General features: G+C 37.8%; 1 pseudogene; it reads right to left on the minus strand.

The window, feature by feature from the left end:
• Positions 1-3,701: 3,701 nt before the first annotated feature.
• On the minus strand, positions 3,702-5,288 carry LOC116550023 (annotated as a pseudogene).
• Positions 5,289-12,632: the final 7,344 nt, after the last annotated feature.

The following is a 12,632-nucleotide window of genomic DNA, read 5'->3' on the forward strand; positions in this document are numbered from 1 at the left end:
TATATATATATATAAACAGCTTGCTTGAATCAGAATCCAAATAAGATCTACACATTTCAATTTAGTTGCTATCTCTTATGTCTTTTTCAGTCTGTATGTTTCCCCTCTATTTCCTTTTCTTTCTGAAAATAAACGTTATTTTTTAGAATAGATTTAGATCTACAGAAAAGAAAGTTAGTAGTATTAACATCTGCATTGGTATGGTACATTTATGACAATGAATGAAGCAATATATATACATTATTAACTGAAGTCCATACTTTATTCAGATTTCCTTAGTTTTTACTAACACCTTTTTCTGTTCCAGGATCTCATCTAGGACACCACATAACATTTAGTCATCAGGTCTCCTTCAGCTCCTCTTGGCTCTGACAGTTTCTCAGATTTTCTTTGTTTTTGATGACCTTGAAAGTTTTGAGAAGTATTGATCGTGTATTTTGTAGACTTTCCCTAAATTGGGCTTTGTCTGATATTTTCCCCATGATTATAGTAGGGAAACGGGTTTTGGAGGGAATATTGCAGAGGTGAAGTGCCATTCCCATTACATTACATCAAGAATACATACTATTGACATGATTATCTTGCTTGACATTGGCCTTGTTCATCTGACTGAGGTAGTTTGTCAGGTTTCTCCATTGTAAAGTTACCCCTTTCTCACTTTTCCCATACTTTAGTCTCTGGGATGAAGTCACTCTGTGCAGCCCACATTTAGAGTGGAGAGTTATGAGTCACCTTCTTGAGAGTGGAATATTTGCATAAGTTATTTGGAATTCTTTTGCACAGGAGATTTTTCTCTTCTCCCCCATTTATTTATTTATTCAATTATGTATTTATATAAGTGGGGACTCATGGATATTTATTTTATTCTTTGGGTTATGATCCACTATTACTTCATTTATTTTGTTGCTCAAATTATTCCTGAGTGTATACTAACTCATGTATATATACATATCAATATTTCCATATGTAACCATCTGTATCTATGTTAAGTTTAATATGAATTTATACTAATATCTCCAACTCTAATCAGTTACCACAAAGATAATTTTAGCCTACTGCCTTGCTCATCTCAAAATTTCCACTCTCAAATTTGTCAACAACAAAAAACTTTGCTGCTACTACCCACCATCCATTGCTTAATTGTCCAGTTCCAGTATACATGCATGGCAGTATCCGAATTGTCAGCTAACCCAGGGAAATAACTTTATCAAGCAGGACACAGTGCTTATGTGCAATTCTTTTGTTTTTAGTCTTATAGACTCTGTTTATTTCCAAAGTTACTTAGGTAAGTTGCCACTTAAGTTAAACATACTCCTATTATATGATCCATCCATTCCATTCCTAGCTATTTACCCAAAGGAAATGAAACCATATGTCCATGCAAAGACTTACAAACAAGTGCTTATAGAGCCTTTGTTTATAGTAGCCGAAACCAAAAACAACCCAAAATGTCTATCTACAGGTGAATGGATAAACAAATTTGATTTTTCCAAACAATTAAATACTAATTAGCAATAAAAATAAATGAACTGTTAATATGTGCAACAATATGAATGAATCTGAAAATTATTATGCTGAGTAAAATAAGCCAGATACAAAAGAGCAAATTCTGAATAAAACGAGTACCTACTATATGAGTTCATTTACATGTAATTTTAGAAAATGTAAATGATAATGACAGACAGCTGATCAGTGATTGCCTGGGAATCAAGAGGTTTGGAGGAGCGGCAGGAGGAAGCAACTGTAAAGACATAAGCTTTGGGGGATGATGGATATGTTCACCCTCTTGATTGCGAGGATGTTTTCGTGGATAAAATCACATGCAAAGTTATCCAATTGCATAGTTTAAATATGTACAGTTTACTTTATGTCCATTTCACCCCAATAAAAATGTCTTATGCTTCCTATCCTTTACCAATTTACTCTAGAGCAGCTCCTCAAACTTTAATGTACACATGAAGAATGTACAATTCTCTCTCCCGTGAGAAATGTGTTAAAATGCAGATTCTGATTGCTATGCCTAGGATGTGACCTGAGATTCTGAATTTGTAACAAGCACCCAGGTGGTGCCATTGCTGCTGGTCTGAGGGGTCACCCTTTGGGTGGCAGGTGTGATGGTTCATATACTTTATATACAAGAACCACTTAGAGACATTTTGGAAATTGCAGGTACTTTATACTCAGAGAAAAGGATTCCACAGTGCACTTTTTACAAGACCCTCAAAGATTCTGATGCTTAGATATTTGCTGACCACCCTTTGGAAAACATTAAGCAAAGGCTTGAAAACCAACTTGGCCATATTCTCTAAGGTATTCAATAATTTCTACCAGATTTCCAGACACCATTTGAAAACTTTTAAATCTCTTCTAAATGTGAATTGTACTCTTCTTTCGTTTATGGAGTTGGAGTCCCAGACATAAAACTGATAACATTTTAACAGAAAAGTGCATGTAGTGAAGGGGGACTTAGTCAGCAAGTGAAAGTCCTGAGACCATTCTAGTAGGAAGAGGGAAGATAATTTATACCTGGGAAAAAGGTCCACCTGTAACTATAACAAACTTCCTACTCTTCAAATAACATTTGAAAAAGGGTTTCCTCCTTCCTTCCTTCACTTTAATCTGGGCCACAAAGCTGTGGAAAGAGCTCAAGTTGAAGTAATGCAAACGGAGATTCTCAGCTCCTCTACAAATAACTTTCTAACTTTGGGAAATTTTCTTTTCCTCTTGAGCCTTTATTTATCTGCTAAATGGATATAATAAACTGATTTTTCCAGTTTGTTGCTAAATTGGGAAATAACACAAAAGAAGATCAATGATTAACCCCCCTTTGATAATCAAAGTGTAAGAAAATACAGTGCACAGAAAAGCAGACACAAATAAAGTTTACATATATGAAAGAAGCCTTAACTTGATTCACAATAACATAAAAACTGCAAGATATATTTTGCACCCATCATATTGGTAAAGATCATTTTATGCACTATGTTGATAACAGCATGAAGAATAAGCACTCTCTTACACTGACGGTAGGTATATAAATTGGTACATCACCCGTGGAGACCAACTGGCCATGTCAACAAAAATTAAAATTTTTATACACTTTGAATCAGAAATTCCACATCTAGAAGTTTGTACTACAACTGCAAGTACTAGTTCAAATAGGAAATGAAGCATTCATTGCAGTATTTTTATAATACCAAAATATTAGAAACATAAATATCTGTTGCTAATTAAATGAATATATGTAATATAGAGACTCTATATAATACAGCCATTAAAAATGAGATATATTTTTATGGGAGGATCTCTAATACATACATGCATAAACATGTCTGATGAAAATACAAGTATTTATTTATATAGAAAACCTTTGAAAGAATATATGAGAAACTGTTAAGAGTAGCTATTTGTTGGAAAGAAAACTCGATTTCTGGAAAATATGTTGATGGGAATATTGTAAACCTTTTTTTCCTTTAAAAAGGAATTTTTTTTTTTTTGACTTTTCAACTTTGCAGTTTGAAACATTTTCAGACTTAGAAAAAAGTTGCAAAAAAGGTCACAGAAGTTTTTTTCTTCCATTGATTTTAACTTTATTTAGACACCTCTGTCATCTATTATTTCACTCTGTGACTTGACATTCAGAAAAAAAAAAAAATATATATATATATATATATATATATATATATATATATATATTCTCTGCCATGCACCATGGGTAATGATTTTCCAAAAATGACTGAATAAAAACAAATGTACATTGTTCTAGTGTTTTCATTCAACAGGAACAATATTGAGTTTTTTGACACTAGAAGGCAACTAAAGACATTAAATATAACTTATCTGTCCTCTTTGATGAGGCACAAAAATAGAGCTTTCTGAGATAAAGTTGTTCCTATAGCATGTGGGCACATTTCTGATTTGTCTCTGTTCAGAAGTGACTACAGCAATGGATAGGCCTGAGAGGAGGTAAGAAGGAGCAATTAGTGATGGTGTGTATAAGGGAACTTTTATCAACATCAACAAAGCTCACGGTTCTATCTTCACAATTCAGAAACACTCCTACTTGGTTGGTAGGTCTTGGAACATATTGTACCATAAGAGGGGAAGTGGTAAAGAGACTGCAGTGAACATCTTCCTTAACAGAAGAAAGAGTCCCTTCTCTTCATCTATCTTGTCATTCTGTCTCTTCTCTTTTCAATAATTGTTACAGACTCCAAAAGCCCAATTGTAAGAGTCCCCCACATGAATCTCCCAGTAATATTTTCCAAATGTGAAAGTCTGAGCACCCCATGAAAGCAAACATCCAGGTGCTGCAGTGATATGGGGATCATCTTGAGGGTCACACCCAACCTTCATGCTTCTCAAATCTCCATGCAGGAAGATATGACTATTGGCTCTTTCAGGATGCAAAGTAATATCAACTCTGAATCCACGGAGCTTGTCCACAAGTCCAGTGATGGGCCCTGTACTGAGCTTTGGATTCACAGGCTTGGGTACTTGCAGCAGCAGGAACTCACATCTGTACAATTTGTCTCCAAAAGCCTGAAGTAGTTCCACATCTGGTTTATAGCCCATTTCCTTCAGCGCCTCAGACATTCCTCTTGACATTTTCCTCGAATGTTTCATTCTAGCTTTGCTTTCATTGAGTTGCTGAAAAATGTCCCCGCCGTTTTTGTGCAGCCTCTCCAAATAATGTTGTCCTCCTTTCATGGAGAAGCTCCGGCATCTTCTGATATTGAGCTCTGATTGCTTCTATCCTTAAACTCACATAATCCTTCTAGCCTCTGGTTCTTGTGGTTTCCTTGTTCAGGTTTCTGTGATTTTCACAAGCTTTTGCTGATAAAAACTGCATTTTCTTTAGGAGTTTCTCCTCGCATTCCTCAGCAGCCCGGTCCACGGGACAGTGTCTGTGTCTGCGATCCCGGTGCTCCTGAGAGTTGGAGCACAGCAAACAGAGTAAGCTCTTGTCCACTTCACAGAATACTTTCTTTGTCTTCCTGTGAATCCCACACTTTTGCTCCTCAGAGATCAGGAAATGCCAGAGGCTGGCTTTTCTGACACAGGAAGCCATGTTCTTCAAAGTAGTGTTAGTTTTAAGTTCTCTCCAACGTTATCTCCGTTTTGCATATAGAGCACTGAGCAGGAGCTGGGATGTCCGGCCAGCTGACATACAAACAGGGCCTGCAAAAGTTGTGACCACAGGCTATTGTGACTGGGTCAAGCAAGCAGTTCATGCAATTGGGACAGGCGATTGCCCTGTGCAAGATTTGCAAGATTGCAGAATTCATGTTTAAGTATGTGCGTCCTCACAGGCTTTTACTCCAAAGACCTTCTTACGGAAACAGGAAATACATCATATCGAGTTTTTTTTTTATTATTATTATTTTAGAGATAGAGTCTTGCTATGTTGCCCAAGCTGGACTTGAATGCCTGGGCTCAAGCAGTCCTCCCGCCTCAATCTCTCAAGTAGCTGACACTAGAGGCACACACCACTGCACCAAACTCAAAGAATTCTGATAGCTTTCTTTTCAAACATTAACACCTTTTATATCCACATTATAAGGAATTAACCTTAATATAATCAATTAACCATTTCCAGACCTACTTTACATTTCTCCACTTGTCCCACTAATGTCCTTTTCTGTTCCAGAATCAAGTTTTCATATCACCTTAGTATTCTCCCATCTAGGATAATTCCTCTGTTTTTCTGTCTTTCATGACCTTGATGAGTATTATTTAGTTATTGTATAGAACATATTCAATTTGGGTTTGTCTGATCTTTTCTTCTGATGAAATTCAGGTTATATGTGTTTGGCAAGAATACCACAAAAGCAGCATTGTATTTTCTCAGAGCATCTACCAGGCGGCATGTGATGTTAATATGTCTTGTTATTCATGATCTTATCGTTGATCACATGGTTAAGGTGGGGTTTCTCCCTTACGAAGTTATTACTCTTCTCTCTTTCATGGGGATACATTTTGAGGCTATGCAAATATTTTTTTCTCAGAATATTAACCCCAGTAATTTTAGGATCTATTGATGATTCTTGCCTACAATTAATACTGTGGTGTTTGTCAACTAGTAATTTCTATTTTCATCTTTCCTTCTACACTTATAAATTAGAATTCAACTGTGAGGGCCAGGCATGGTGGCTCATGCCTGTAATCCTAGCACTTTGGGAGGCCTAGGCAGGCAGATCACTTGAGGTCAGAGTTCAAGACCAGACTGGCCAACATGCTGAAAACCCGACTGTACTAAAAATACAAAAATTAGCCAGGCACAGTCGTGCTTGCCTGTAGTCCTAGCTAGTAAGGAGGCTGAGGCAGGAGAATTGCTTGAACTCAGAAGGCAGAGGTTGTAATGAACCAAGATTGTGCCACTGCACTGTACTCGAGCCTGGGTGACAGAGCAAGATTCTGGCTCAAAAAAAAAAAAAAATTCAACTGTGAGAAAGAGATTGTCCTCCCCATTTTAATTACTTATTCAATTATTTATGTCAGTATGGATTCATGTATATTTATTTTATTCTGTTTGTTACAATCTCTTACTACTGACATTTATTTTGTTACCCAAATTATCTCATATTTGACCATTGGGAGACCCTTGAATTTGGCCAGTGTGTCCTTTTGTCATGTCCTTGTCATATTCTGAGTATTTCCTTAACCTTGTTTTCCGGCATCACGAGATATTACAGGCTCATCTTCCCCACTTAGACCTGGAATCAGCTATTTCTCCAAGGAACATTATTTCTTTTTACAGGAGAATGATGTTTAGAAATCAATATATGGTTACTGAATGTGCTAATTGGTACTGGAGTGTCATTACTCCTAGTCCTTAGAACACAGATAAGCTAAGAATGTAGATGTATATAAACACACACACACACACACACACACACACACACACACACACAGAAGGGAGGGAGGGAGGAAGGAAGGGAGGGGGCGAGAGAGGGAGAGAGAGAGAGAGAGAGAGAGAGAGAGAAATTTGAGTTCATATTGATCACAAGTTCAAATTGATCTCTCTACTTCTAATCTCCCAATAGTTTATTCTCTTATTCCCCCAGTCTTAATCCATTCTGTGACAGTGAGAAAATTGGCTTTTATTATTCATACTATTTTATTTATTTGCTCAATGTTAGAATACTGAAAATAGCTTCAGAATTGCTAATCCAGATTCTATGAAAAGCAAACGTACAGACTATATAATGTTTGTATACAGTTTTTTTGTAGTTTAGCTTTTTAAAATACAACCAAATACCATTTTCCAGAGTTACTTAAATTAGTTCTTTTCTTTCCCACTTCTTTGTTGTGGTTATTTTATTCATTTGTAATTCAATTAGGTTTATTTGTTACTGTATTTCATTTGGGATTTCCCCTACAATGTTTGTACTGTATTTTCATTTTTTTAATTTGTTGAGATTTTTCTTTTTAGTGTGTGAAACATTATTATGATTCTGAAAGTCAGAACTTGACAGAAAAGCACACTCAGAGTGGAAACCCTTTATCCCTTACACTGTCTCGCGGCCATTCCTCATTTTTATCCACTCTGTTCCCATCTGCCCTCTAAAGGTAACTAATCTTAGTTTCAAACTTATTCTTCCTGTATTGACTTTTGCATACCTGAGCAAATACACATATATGCTCTTATCTCTTCTGCTTTCTTACATAAACAGTAGCACACTAGTATAACCAGTCTCTTCCACTTAACAATGTATTCTGGAACTCTCCATATCAGATCATTGAGATCTCCTGTATCTACTTATACAGCTGCATCGTACTTCCTTGTGTGAATCTTTCTTAGCATATTCCACTAATCTCCTATGTATGGGCATCTAGGTTGTTTTCTATATTTTACAATTGAAAATAATTATGAGATGAATAAACTTGTGCAAATGTATTTTTCTTCTCTTAGAAATGTATATTCAGGATAGATCCCTAGAAGAAAGATTTCTGTGTCAAAGGTAAGCACATATGTAGTTTTGTTCAATCTTGCCATCTCCTCCTTCATGTGGCTCTACCTATTTGCCACCCCGATGCATGAAAATCTGTTTCCCCACAGTCTCACCAAAAGCTTTTGTTCATGCTTTTTAAATTTTCACAAATTTAATAGTTATGAAATGGTAACATTCAAAGGTAATATTTTTTAAAGGTGGTATTATAAATTGCATTTATCTAATAATGACAGAGTTTGAATGCCTTGTAATGTTTAAAGATATATTTATATCTGTTGAATTCTTTATGTCCTTTGCCTATTTCTTTATCAAGTTTTCCGCCTTTGTCCTTCAATGTTAAAGAGTTGTTTAAAAAAATTTTATTTCAATAACCACTGAGGTACAAGTGGGTTTTGTTACATGGATGAATTCTCTAGTGCTGAATTCTGAGATTTCTGTCACCCGAGTAGTGAACATTTTGCCTACTATGTAGTTTTTTATCCCTAGTCCCCTTTCCACCCTTCCCCTTCTGAATCTCTAAAGTCCATTATATCACTCTGTATGCCTTTGCATACTCATAGCTTAACTCTCACTTATAAGTGAGTACATACAGTTTTTGGTTTTCCACTTCTGTGTTACTTCTCTTAGAATAATGGCCTCCAGCTCCATCCAAGTTGCTGCAAAATGCATTATTTCATTTTTTATGGCTGAGTAGTATTCCATGGTATATATATGTGGTATGATTGGATAAAGAAAATGTGGTATTTGCTTTACAATTGTGAATTGTGCTGCTGTAAACATTAGTGTGCAGGTGTCTTTTTCATATAATGCCTTATTTTCCTTTGGGTAGATACCCAGTAGGGGAATTGCTGAGTTGAATGGTAGATCTACTTTAAGCTCTTGTTAAAGAGTTTTTAAATACAAGTTGAGCACCCCTAATCTGAAAATCCAAAATCCAAAAGGCCCCAAATTTTGGAAACTTTTTGAGTACCAACGTGACCACACAAGTAGAAAATTCCATACCTGACTTCATTCACAGGTGCACAAAGTTATTAAAAATATTATATAAAATTACCTTTAGGCTATGCATAGAAAGAGTATATAAAGCATAAGTAAATTTTGTATTTAGACTTGGGTCCCATTCCCAAGATATCTCATTATGTATATGCAAATATTCAAAAATCCAAAATCCAAAATACTTCTGGTTTCAAGTATTTTGGATAAGATTTACTCAAACTGTAATTGAAAGGTTAGCCCTTTGCCTCTGTTATATGCTACAAATTCTTCCCTTTGTAATTTAAAAAAAATTTTTTTTGAGACAGAGTCTTACTCTATCACTCAGAGTTCAATGGCACTATCTGGCTCCCTGCAACCTCTGCCTCCTGGGTTCAGGCGATTCTCCTGCCTCAGCCTCCCAAGTAGCTGAGGTTATAGGCATGTGCCACCACACCCAGCTAAATTTGTATTTTTAGTAGAGATGGGGTTTCACCCTGTTGGTCAGGCTGGTCTCACACTCCTGACCTCAGGTGATCCACCCACCTCATCCTCCTGAAGTGCTGGGATTACAGGCGTGAGCCAACATGCCCGGCTTCCCTTTGCATTTTATACTACATGCATGTATTGCTTGTTTAAAAAAATTTCAAGTGCATGTAGACACAAAATATTTATCTACATGTTTTGTAGAAACTGAAAAAATAAGAAAAAATGTGTCAGGTTTTAGGGTGGGAGTAATTTTACTTCAGTTTTCAGTGAGCATCTTGGTCCTTGTGATTTTCTACTTGCCCTTTCTCTTAGGAACCCTTAAGTCAGGGAGCAGATGTGTGCCAACTAGGAGGCCTTGGTGGATGGCCAGGTCTAAGCAGCTGAAGGCCAACCCTGACTCTCACTCTCTTCTTGTATTTTGTGGTACATGCCCCTGTGCAGTGAGTGTCACCAGTTCCAGGAAGTAAATAAGGAGTGACACACATGGCTCATTTCCCCCTCCTGCTCCCTCCCCCATGATCCAGTAAACATTGCAGGAATGGTGTTCCTGCAGACATGTCAGATCCTTCCTTCTAAATATAAACGCAGAGACACTAAAAATAGCATGTTAAAGGTGAGTTTTGTTGGTTCCTGAAATGTCAGCACACCAAGCGTATAAACTTATTTCTTGAGGAGCCAAGAAGGAACAGGTGGCTATGCACTTATAACTGGGCTTTTGCAAATGCAAAGAGAAACTGTCTGAAGCTTGCTGAAGAGCTGCCATATCTTGATTTTTTTAAGTTGTTCTAAAAGCAGGACAGCAGGGAACTAGTTCTTCCATTGTCTAATAGATTTGTATCGGGGTTCTTAGGCACGTGTAGTCCACAGGAATGGAATTGAAACTTGATGAGCCTACTTCAGCAAACCATGGCTGAGAAAATGGAACGATGAATTGGTCAATCATCAGCCAATGAGCTAAGCATTTGAACAGTATGGAGTTCATAGAATCACGAGTCAACCAAGAGAAAGTTGTGCCTGGCATAGCACTTGGCCCACAGTCTACCGTTAATATATGCATGATGAAATGAATAAAAAAGTATCCCATACTGGCTTGTATTGTTATGAAGGATGTGAAGGCTGATGTTAAATGCTGTAGGAGTTCAGATGAGAAAGGCAAGGCAGAGAGTGAAAGGCAACAAGACTCCTAAACAGATACTTGGAGGTTGGCAGAATTAGAAGTATGGCCAGTATGAGACTCAGGACAGGATCTGCCAATATTCAACCTCACAAGATGCAACAGGTGACAATAGCAGCTCATAACCCAAGCTTAGGTCTCATCAAGACAAACCTGGAATTCAAGAGCCCACACCTGTAAACTAGGTGAGGCCTTGCCAACACCCATCCCAGCTCTCTAGTGGAGAAGAAAGCACACCTAATACAAGCAATGGCAGATACCTAAGAATCCACGTTATATAACCAGTTACCACACAGAAGCCAAATACAAAGAATGTGGCTAGGATACTTCTATGACCTCAAGATTACTGTAAGATGCACTTTCTACAGCCACTCCCTGCCTCCTCACTCTTCTAAACAAATAACCAAAAGAAAACCAAAATAACCAACCACTGACATTCTCTGAACATACTGTATTTTCATACTCTTTGATGACTTTGTTTATGCTGTTTACTTTACCTGTAATGCCTTTCATTTATTCATTCATTTATCATTCAGGAACAAATTTTCTTATTTGTGAATTATCATTCATTTTTTGACTTGGTGATTTATTAATTGCCGCTTACGTCCTTAGTGCTGTGCTAGGTGCTGTGGATATCGTAGCTCCCTGCCCTCATGGGAGAGACAGACAATAAACAAACAGAAATATTTACTTACACATTGTCATAAGTGCTAAAAAGAAAATGACTCAGGGAAAATAACAGATGGCACTGACTGTAGACTATGATTCAGAGAGGCCTCCTGGTTACCTACTCTGTGGAACATTTTCTGACCAGCCCACATACCCATCCCGACTGAATCAATACTTTTCTCTGTGCTCCAGAGTTATAGCTTCTAGTTTTGACTTGACACCTCTCTTTTCTAGTTGTTTATATATCTAAACGTCCGTGCACACAGACTATTAGTTCTCTCGATGCAAGGAGGATAAAGAGAAATGCGCGTGGAATTTGGAGTCAGAAAAGCCTTAAAACGGATGCCAGTGTTCCGCTTAAACCCGGGGATGTTTGGCAAATATTTAATCTGGAAGTAGAGCCTGAGGTATTAAGACTTGTATGCAAGTAGTTTATTTGGGAAGAGATCCCAAGGAGCGGGAGTGAGGGGTGGGAAGTGGAACGGGGAAGGAGGAGGAGGCAGTGCAGGGATGCGCCATGGAGCTGGCCACCACTGCAGACAGAGGGGCCGCCGGCCTTGGAAGGAGACACGTGAAATGGGCCTCAGATGACAGAGGGAAACATTGATAGATTGGCCCATCCTCCACTGATTAAGGGAGCCCACGTGGGCACAACTGCCCTCCATTTCTAATTTGTGCAAGATATGAGTGTCCAGTGGATGCAAAAAGCCCCTACATGAAGTATCAGGGACACCTCCAGGCAAGAAGCAGGAGTGTGGACCAGATCCACACACTGTCCAGCTGCTCCTGTGTGAAGGTCGGCAGTCCTACGTGGAACAAGTCGACGAGGCATGACTGAAGTAAGAGGCGAGATGAGAGGATTCCAAATTGAGGTGTCTGAAACCCACATCTACACAACAGAGACAATAATATCTGCCTCCAAGGCATTTGGGAGTTACATGAGATGCTTTATGTGGAAGTGTTCTACAAACTGCAAATTCTAATCTTTATTGCGTTCAAGTGACCTTTGGTTTATACAACTAGAAAAGTACCTGAAGCACTATTAAACAAAAAATACATGTGAGTTACGTGAGTAACTAAGGAAGAAGAGTGAAGGAGCAAATACAGAGGCATCCCAAGCTCTTTACCTGAGTTTCCCACCAATGTAAGATTTACCAAATATACTTCACATGTTCCTGGTCTTGTCCATATTCAGGTAGATTCCAAAGAGGTAAATAGTGGCGGAAGAGACATTTTTAAAGTAGGTCTCTTGAAGAATTCATTGAGGCCATGCCCTTGAAAGGAGAGAGCCAGGAAGGAGGAGGTTTATTTGCCTATTCAATGTAACCCCATTCACGAGCCTAACCGCCTTTGGTTTCTTCCATTGTTTGACA

The sequence above is a fragment of the Sapajus apella genome, unplaced genomic scaffold (assembly GCF_009761245.1).
Source record: "Sapajus apella isolate SASKATOON/1434 unplaced genomic scaffold, GSC_monkey_1.0 scaffold7, whole genome shotgun sequence".
Lineage (NCBI taxonomy): Eukaryota > Metazoa > Chordata > Mammalia > Primates > Cebidae > Sapajus > Sapajus apella.